Below are 8,843 nucleotides of genomic sequence, written 5' to 3' on the forward strand. Positions count from 1 at the left end.
AGTCTTCTCTGAGCGCAGTCATGAATAAAACTTAAATTTATTTATTCATTTCCTAAAAATCCCTCCTCTTGGCTGCACGAGCACTTGAGGCAGTGCTCCTGCAGGTGAGCTCCTGGTAGCTCCCCGTCCCCAAAAACATCTCTCCATTGGCTGCAGGTCTCCAACAAGGTCAGCTCTCGTTTCTTGGCAGATGCAGGATGTGTTCCTGCCTCAATGGAAACACTGTGCATCAGGCATGAGATGCCTGGGAGGATGAACAACAGTGGCCGCAGCACCATGAAGCAATGCTTGATGGTCATGCCTAGTTTATGGAGCTGGGAAGCTTTCTTCTTGTTTAAAAAGTAAGCTTTGTGGGTCAGCAACAGAACCGTAAGGTGCGTCTCCGCTCTAAGGCTTTTATTTACAGCAGTGATGAAGGAGAGGAAGAAAAATTTGGGTTTTAGCTCTTCGGAGTTTGGAGGGACTGCAGTTAGAAAGTCACCTTTTGACTTGTAAAAGGAGCACATTTGATCCAGGAATTACTCAGACAGGGAAAATCAATACGGACTGGTATCATTCGTTATTTACACAAAGTCATTCTACACCCAACTGCAAAAGGCTTTACACCTTTTATTAATAGACATTTCTCAAACAGATTGCACTGAGACTAAACCACACACAGCTCTTCTCTCCCTCTTGGCTGATGGCTGGAATTTTAGGGAGGAATCTCGAGAATGTGGTAAATCTTAGTGGATCTTTGCAAGGATGAGGACTCACGTGGGCACTGCCGACAATAATGCACATTCATCCAGGGGTGCATCATCTCAGGAGCTCTGAGCTGTAAAGCTCTTCTGTCACGGTGTGTTTTCACACACCCTGCATGAACTTGGAATAGAGGAGCATGGGTACCACCCTAATGAGGCCAAGCATCTCTAGATCGGGCTCCATCCAAAGGATGATGCCTAGTGGACGTGGCAATGGTTTAGTGGGCATGGAGGTGATGGGTTGGCGGTCAGTGTGTGTGATTAATGCTTTCTGCTTGCAGTAATGCCTTCTATCCCATTGCCGAGCTGCCCCCACATCCAACACACAGAACAAGAGCACCCCAGTGGTGCAGCCATGTGCTCACTGTCCTTTCCCTGCACTACAGAGCTGTGCCTTTCTGAGACTGATGGTGCCATTTGGTCTGAGATCCTTTGGTTTCCTTTGGTTTGCAGAACTGCACAGTGGATCTGAAATCTCTCACAGCAATGCTTGCATAATAGAAACGAGACTGGTTGTGACAGTTTTCATTATGAAAAAGCAGATGAATCCTTATCTCCTTTTGTCAAAATTAAACACTTCTGCTTGGCCCAAAGAGATAATTCATCCATTTGAAATGCAGATCTGATATTCTGCTATTCAATTAAATTTCTCTGCCTTCATAGAGAGGCTGCAATTGTTGCTCAATTTCCTAACTGTGGCACCGTGTGGGAGGGAGGGCTTTGCTCACTCTTCATCTCCCTGAGGCTGCATTTTGGATCTGCAAGAATTGTCCTAGAGGGGTATTTTGTGGTGCAGCTCCTTGTCCTTGCTGTGCTTCCTCTCCTGTAAATACAGTCCCTTTGGTAAAACAAGTGTACTACACTCCAGCCATTCCCTGTCACTTGCATGAACTTGGGATGCCAAAGAGCCCTGACATCATTCCTGCTTGAGAACTCCAGTAAGAACATGGAAACACACACACATGCATGCCTTCCTCTCCAACAACAAAAGAAACAAACAAAAAAATACAACGACCAAGCAACCAACATTTTATATCAATCAGCCCCGAGAGCAATTTAAGAGATCCTACCTTGGTGGATGGGCAAGTATCTTTCTTTCAAGAGTCTTTTTATTCCCATCCTTCACTGTAGATGCTCCTTGCTCCTGCTGTTTGCACTTCATCATAACCACACATGCCCCTATCCACCTGGCCATCACTCCAATGCTAGGATCTGGTTGCACTTATCATAGAATGGTTTAGGGCGGAAGGCCCTTCAAAGATCACCCAGTTTCAAGCCCCTGCTGCGGGCAGGGTTGCCTAGCACTTAGTGAGGCATAAGCTCAGGCTGCCCAGTGCCCCATCCAACCCGGCCTTGAACACCTCCAGGGATGAGGCACCCACAACTTCTCTGGGCAGTTCAGCTTCACCAAGGCTCAGGGAGATCCTCCTCGCTTCAGCAGCCTCTAGGAAAAGGGATATTTCCACACCTCTTTGGGGAACACCAGCAGCTCTCAAATATAGCAGCCCATGTAGCATCACCTGACCTTTTAATGCTCACTTTTTAAGCAGTTTTGAGCAGCTAAGAAGATCAAGAATGCTAAAGCTTGAAGTAGTGCAGAGTTACGGGGAGAGGCTCCAAACCAGAGATGCAGCAGGAATAAGGGATTAGTTCGAAAATCAAGACAGAAAAGAGCGATTTGGAAACTTTATCCCTTCCCATAACCACTGATTCAGTGAAGTGCCTTTTTCTGCACTGCAGCAATAGCCAGCAGCATACACAGAATAAGGATTGAAATATTTTGAAGTGCTGTCACAGTGTGAATGATTTTCTTTAGAGCATAAAATCAGCCTGCAAAGTTATTTTCTGTCTGTGGCGACACAGGAAGAATATGAATGTGATCAAATCTGGCCCTGGGCATACAGGAGAACAGAACTGGCCTCAGCCAGATTATCTTTTTTATTCAGAGTCCTTCTAAGAAATAAAAAATCCAAAAGAAATTCTGAATCTGGCTAGATGTCTCCTAAGAGGAACAGGATTGCTGCATAGCTGAAACAGCGTGACTTCGATTATTTGAAAATGCATGATTTAATCATTTCATTATGCATACCTTTTCACAGCAGGCACCGCAGCCTAAAACAGATGGAGACAAGCATTAGATAAAACAACACGCTTTCTAGATAAAGAGATTGAAATCAAAGAGTTTAATCTTGCAAGGCACTGCTATCTTTGTGCCTTTGGACTTGGCTGCAAACAGCAGGTGAGCAGCATCACGTGAGTTGAGCCCCTGCTCAGAGTGCCGTCCTGCAGGATGGCTTTGCTTCCTGCCTTCCACAGGGCACCTGCCCGTGTCCCATCTCCCTGCACACAGCCATCGTGGGCAGAGTGCTGGAAAATGGAAACAACCAGAGCCAGTGCTCTGCCCTATCCCACAAGCAAAGTCTGCCCTGTGCAGCGAGATGCAGGCTGCACAGCAATGCAACACGGACGTGCTCGTAGGTCTGGCTTGTTTAGCAGAGGAGCACGGTGTCCCAGAGTGACTTGTAGGATCAAGAAGGCCAGTCAGATCTTCCCAAAACCTTCCCTGGAGAGGACAGCTGAGTATCCCCACCAAAAGGCCTCAGCCAAGCCCGCAGGACTCCCCTGAGAAAGACCAAAGGCTGCAAGCTCTCTGTATATACTACGACCAGAACCAGAGAGGTGGCAGTAATGATGTCATCCCCCCATTCACTCGAGGGAAGGCTGAGAGCAGCAATCAGCCTCCTACAGACCAAAACTGGCTTCCCCCAGCAACCCAAGGAGGCAAAGCTCAGTTCCTGGTCCTAAATCACAGGCTCGGGGCCAATTAAAAGGTGCTCAAAGGGCAGCAGAGCATCAGAGAGAGCTTTGATCTCATGGCTATCAGCCAGATGTGTAATAGCGGCTCAGGTATCAGTAACAGTCTGTGCACATCAGACAGACAGGTTTCTTCCAGGGTTTGCTAACAGAAGCAGCAGTTGCTCACAAATCACAGGGAACAGAAATAATCCCTGCCTTTTTAAACATCAAAACTTGTAAAGCTTCACAGCTGTACAGTTCTGAAATTGAATTGAATGACTTGACTTTCCTAAAACCCGAGATCAGAGTTCTAGGTCTTTCATGCCACAGCTGAAAGCATCAATAGCACTCAAAGAGCAGCAGAGAGTTGCCTTTCAAACACCGATTGTGGCTTTACAGGCACTATTGGATCTTACCCTTCAAACACAGCAGCCTCAATTCAAAATGGGTGTGGGAGTAAAGCAAACTGATTTTTAGTGTGAACATTTTATTATTGAAAGGACTGCTTTTTCTTTCTGAAGTAATCACAAAAGCTAGTTAAAGAATCTGGATTTCAATTAGTTTTTGAATTTAAAATAAAAAGCACTTGATTTCTGTAAGTAGGAGGGCAGCAGAGTGTTTTCTCTGCGAGCGATGCAGCAACAGCTCAAAAATGGTATTCCTGCAAACACAGACCTGAGAACGCAGGGATCCAGGATAAAAGGCTTTGGGGACGGAGCGTTAAATTCCCAGAGATTGCTTTCTCCACTGTCTGAAAAGAGTCCCAGGTCTGCCAACTTCTGATGCTGTGGGGCCACACTGCTCAAGCAGAACTCTGAGGAGATGCAAATCTGTTGCCTTCACATACTGTCCCAGGAACACATGAACAGCTCAGCATCACTTATGCCTGTAAGTCCTGGTATCGTTCCTGCCTACCTTCTACAGAAGAGAAAAGCAAAGTGTAGTGAGCCTAAATGTTAGCATAGCTTTTGCTGGTTGGCCATTGCGTTATGCACTCAGGTAATTGCAAATAAATACAATTTCATTAACGGTGGAATGACCGATTCCAGCATTAAGTTCAGAGGTGTTTTTCTTGCAAACATGAGGATCAGTCAACCCTTTACTCACCACACTGTCGCCTTCGCCAGGCTGAGCAGAGGGCTCCACTGCACTCAAGGTCACATCTCATGATCTGAGGAGACAGCCTGTGAGACTCTGACATGAAAGACCGGATTTAAACATACGTACACACAATATATACACAATACTTGTGTGGAAGTAGCATCACAGAATCATTAATGTTGGAAAAGACCTCTAAGACCATCAAAGCAACCTATCCCCACTATACCCACTGAGTCTTTCTGGTCCTGAAAACCCCCAGATACTTATTTTCTCAGTGCCAAACACACACTCTTCCTGTCTACGACCTGCCTCCACTGCAGAACCCAGAACCATTCCATGTCACAGTAGAGAAAGGACAAATGAAAGCAAACCAAACCTGGGACAGTGTGATTTTTAAAATCTTCCTCTGCTTACGTTACCAGCACTTTCCACACGAATGCTGTATCTGTGTCTGATGTCCCCCCCCCCCCCACCAAAACCAGGGCTGATTATGCTAAAATCTGAGTCCTGCTCGAAATCCACAGATGGGCATAACGTGGTTATGTTGGCACCGAACCAGGAGTGGCCCATACCCTGAGCTGTGAGCCTCTTCTTTCCTATATCTGGCCCTTGTATTCCCAACACTCCAGGAGCTGCATCCGAGCTCCACGCACCTTTGTAGCATTTGGAAAGCGTGAGCCAGCCTTTGCATCTTGAGACCATTTAGTGAATGACTTACAGAGGAAAAAAAAAAAGAAAAAGCAAACCTGAGGCCTGTTTAACATTCCCCAGCTTCTCTGAATCTGTACAAACGCTAGGAAGCAGCCAGACAACAGACGCATCAGGAAATTAGCTTGTCTCTTCCAAGAGCACACATTAAAATGAAGAAAGATAAAGAAAGAGATGAAGATCAGGGGACCTGATGCCCTTCAGGGACTGCTGCTGGAAGCTTTGCCTTTAGGTGATAAAGGAGGAGGTGGTTAATCCGGGGCAGACGCAGCAGATAGCATTTCTGTGCTTGTACCACTCTGTACAACATTAGTCCAGACAGGAGTCTATTAACAGTGTCTGATGGAAGCAATTGTATTATTTATTAAACTGACAAGATCAATTGGCTGCTTTGTACCGGGATAAAGAGAACTATTGTACTTTCATGTCCTTTTAAACACAGAGAATAAAGCACTCCCCAGGGTGCTTTCATGGGCTGCCTTCGATTAAGAGTCCTTAGAACATCTGATATTGTCAGAGATCAGCTCACCAGATTCCCAACTGGATTTGCAGCCCTGACAAAGGGAAGGAAGATGGTAGCAATTATAATTAAAAGTGAGCAGAGAGAAGGAAGGACCTCACCTGACTCAGAGGAGTGCTGTTACTTACTCTTCCCACAGACTGAGCTCCTAGACCCAAGTTCATTGCTATTCAGGACATGATGCCAACAAGCTGTGTGGACACCAAGCTTGACTCGCAGGCTATTTGGGGGAGCACATCCTGAGGACAGAACTTTATAAACTACACAGTAAACAACTGTGGTTAAATTTGAGGGGATCAATATGCTAACCCAGTGGCATATTTGATAAATCAACAGTAATGCTCCTCTGGAGTGAATAGTTATGGGTAATTATGGAATTTTCCATGAAATCTGAATGCCCCTTTTACTACGTACTCCTATACAGAGGTGTGCTCTGGCAGCACTGATGCCAGCAGCTGGCTTCGAGGAGGGGCAAATTCTTTGTGGGCACCTAAGCCACGCTGTCACCGTGTCACGACAAAGCACAATTACGTTTGTCACCCTCAAACTAAAGCCTACCAGGGGCCTTGGCCAAAGCCAAGAAACTGACAGTAAATCTTCAGAGGACTTCCATGCTTTTAATCCTAATTTATACGGCCACAAGTGAATGGTAAGTTTGCTTTATACTCAAACCCAGGTATTTTGTTTTGTTTTTAATTTGATTTTGCCTGGTCTTTGCTATTTGTACAGCAAATGCATCCATTTTATGCTGAAATCTGTACATCTCAATGTCCCCCACTAATTACTGCCCCAAATGTCAGGAGTAGAGGCAGGTTCAGTTTCCAGCTCTCCCATGTCCTCCTGATTCTCCTCCATACCACACTTGCTTTGCAGCTTTTGCTAGCTGCTGGTGGGCACGCTTCAGTTTTGAGAGGGAGCTTAAAAAATGCTCCATTTTTCTCATGCTTTGCTGTTTAAACTGTAATCTGCAATCTGCTGCTGCTTTGTCTCCACCGGAGTTAAAACGTCTGCTAATTAGTGCTGCGCAGCCATTAGTGTACCGACATCAAACAGCAAAGCCTGTGCCCCACCTTCCGGCTGCTAACAGCACTGCACGACAGTCATCGTGGTACCCTCTGGTATGTAACCCCCAAATGGTTGCAGCTTACCAAAATACCGATCTTTCTTGGCTGAAGAGTTTGGGCACTTTATCCTTTTGTAGTGAAAGTGACATTGGGAAAGTGGTCCATCACCACACGGAGGTCATGGCTGCAAGAGGACAACAAGAGAAACATTCAGGAGCAGAAAAAGAGAGCAAAAATGACCTGTAGGAATGAAAGGAAGGAATGGCAAGTTAGGTATCCGTGGCGTGGAAAGGGGACAAGGACATGGGTTAACCAAAGCATAGGTGGGCACTGAGATTTGGCCATCACCCAATGTCAGGCAGTGCCCATGTTCCAGACCTACAACTTCCCCCCATTTGAGAACAGAACAGTGGGTATGCAGGCACTTAGGCACAGCTAAGTACAAAAGTTCTCTCATTCACCTTCAAAGTATCTATCGAGAGATGATTTCTTACAAATTGCACATAGAAGCCTAAAATATCGGGCGTAAACTTGGCAGAAACAGCTGACCTTGCTTGCAGGAATAGCCCAGACGTGCTCACAAGACATTCTTGATATCGTAACCATCCCATTGTCTGAGCCTGTAAGTATAGGAAAACAAACATGTTTCAAAGAACCAACTGGGTGAGGGTACAGCATAATTCACCCTGCTGGATGCCACTGGTGTCTCAGCACATGTATTCCCTGAGAGTAGATAACTCTGGAAAACACCTATCCAAGAACAAAACAGGCTGGGGGGATCACAGGAAACTTCTGCTTATCGCGAGCTCGTCTCAGGAGTCGCTCTTTTTCTGTGCTCTACTGGTGCAGACAATATCAGGAAATCTGTAGGACTTGCTTTTGAGATACCAGAACAAATACAGAACTTACAAACGTTATTCTTTCTAATAGGCAAACTAGGAAGCTTTCAAGGTCCTTTCCTTTCCAGAGACACCTCCCGGTAAAGCGGCTCGAGGTGAGTTTCTCTATTCTATCATCACTCACGAGTTTTCTTTCACAGTACCATTCCTTCTCTGCCCAGCTGCAGGCTCAGAGCAGCAGGGGCTTTTTCACCTCTTACACAGGAGCGACGGTGGCAAACATGGGGAACACATCCATGGAAAAGCAGCTCCGCTTACAGCAAAGTAGCTCCGTCACAGTAGGAGCTCTTATTTGTTCGGGCATCGGTGTCTTTCTGGGATCGGCACTTCCTGGTTAAATGAACTTAGTGGATATCATCTTCTGAGCTGTAATTAAAAGAAGACAAGTTTAAGCTGATATTGTAAAGTGATCTAACAGGGAGTGTTGCAATATTCTGCTTAATAGGAAGGGGTATATCTCCAACGTAAACTTATATAAGATCATATTTTAACTACTCATTATTATTATGTGAACAAAGAGAATCTTAAGGGGTCTACTTACCCTTGAAGTGTCCTCAAAAATCCAAACCTGTGTTGGGTCTTGCTTGCTGGAAAGCCAAACAGGCATAGAGAAGAAAACAGTCCAAAGTCAAACTTTCTCTTGCCTCATTTGTCTTCTCTGACTCAGCGATCCCTGCGTGATTCCATCTTTTCACCACAGGCTTGTTGCTCATGTCTCTACACATGCCTCGCAATATTCCAGTGCTTGAACGAGCTCTGGTTGTTGACAGGCTGCCATCGGGCTTCACCTTTTCCAGTTCACCAGTTCCAGTTCTGAATAAGAGAGCTGAGCTTTCCTACTGCTCTGAGTCGCTCTGTCACTCACAGCAGTGCTATACCCCAGGTGCCACCTTTAGGTCTCCTGTAGGGATGTATTAAAAGCACAGACCACTGGGATTGCCCTGCCGACTCGAGTCCTTACATCGATGGAACATGCCTGGTTTTCCCCACTGAATGCCCATAGCAGAAACCT

The 8,843-nt window shown here is 45.8% G+C and overlaps 1 long non-coding RNA gene across 1 annotated transcript; it reads right to left on the reverse strand.

Moving 5' to 3' along the window:
* Nucleotides 1-7,488: 7,488 nt before the first annotated feature.
* LOC136057120 (uncharacterized) lies at nt 7,489-8,618 on the reverse strand. Its single transcript, XR_010622997.1, has 3 exons — nt 8,373-8,618; nt 8,090-8,197; nt 7,489-7,552 (listed from the first exon to the last, which is right to left on the reverse strand). It is a non-coding gene; the product is annotated as an uncharacterized LOC136057120 (long non-coding RNA).
* Nucleotides 8,619-8,843: the final 225 nt, after the last annotated feature.

Source organism: Cyrtonyx montezumae, unplaced genomic scaffold (genome assembly GCF_038088225.1).
Source record: "Cyrtonyx montezumae isolate F1298 unplaced genomic scaffold, pur_monq_1.0 scaffold_6, whole genome shotgun sequence".
NCBI classification, from domain to species: domain Eukaryota; kingdom Metazoa; phylum Chordata; class Aves; order Galliformes; family Odontophoridae; genus Cyrtonyx; species Cyrtonyx montezumae.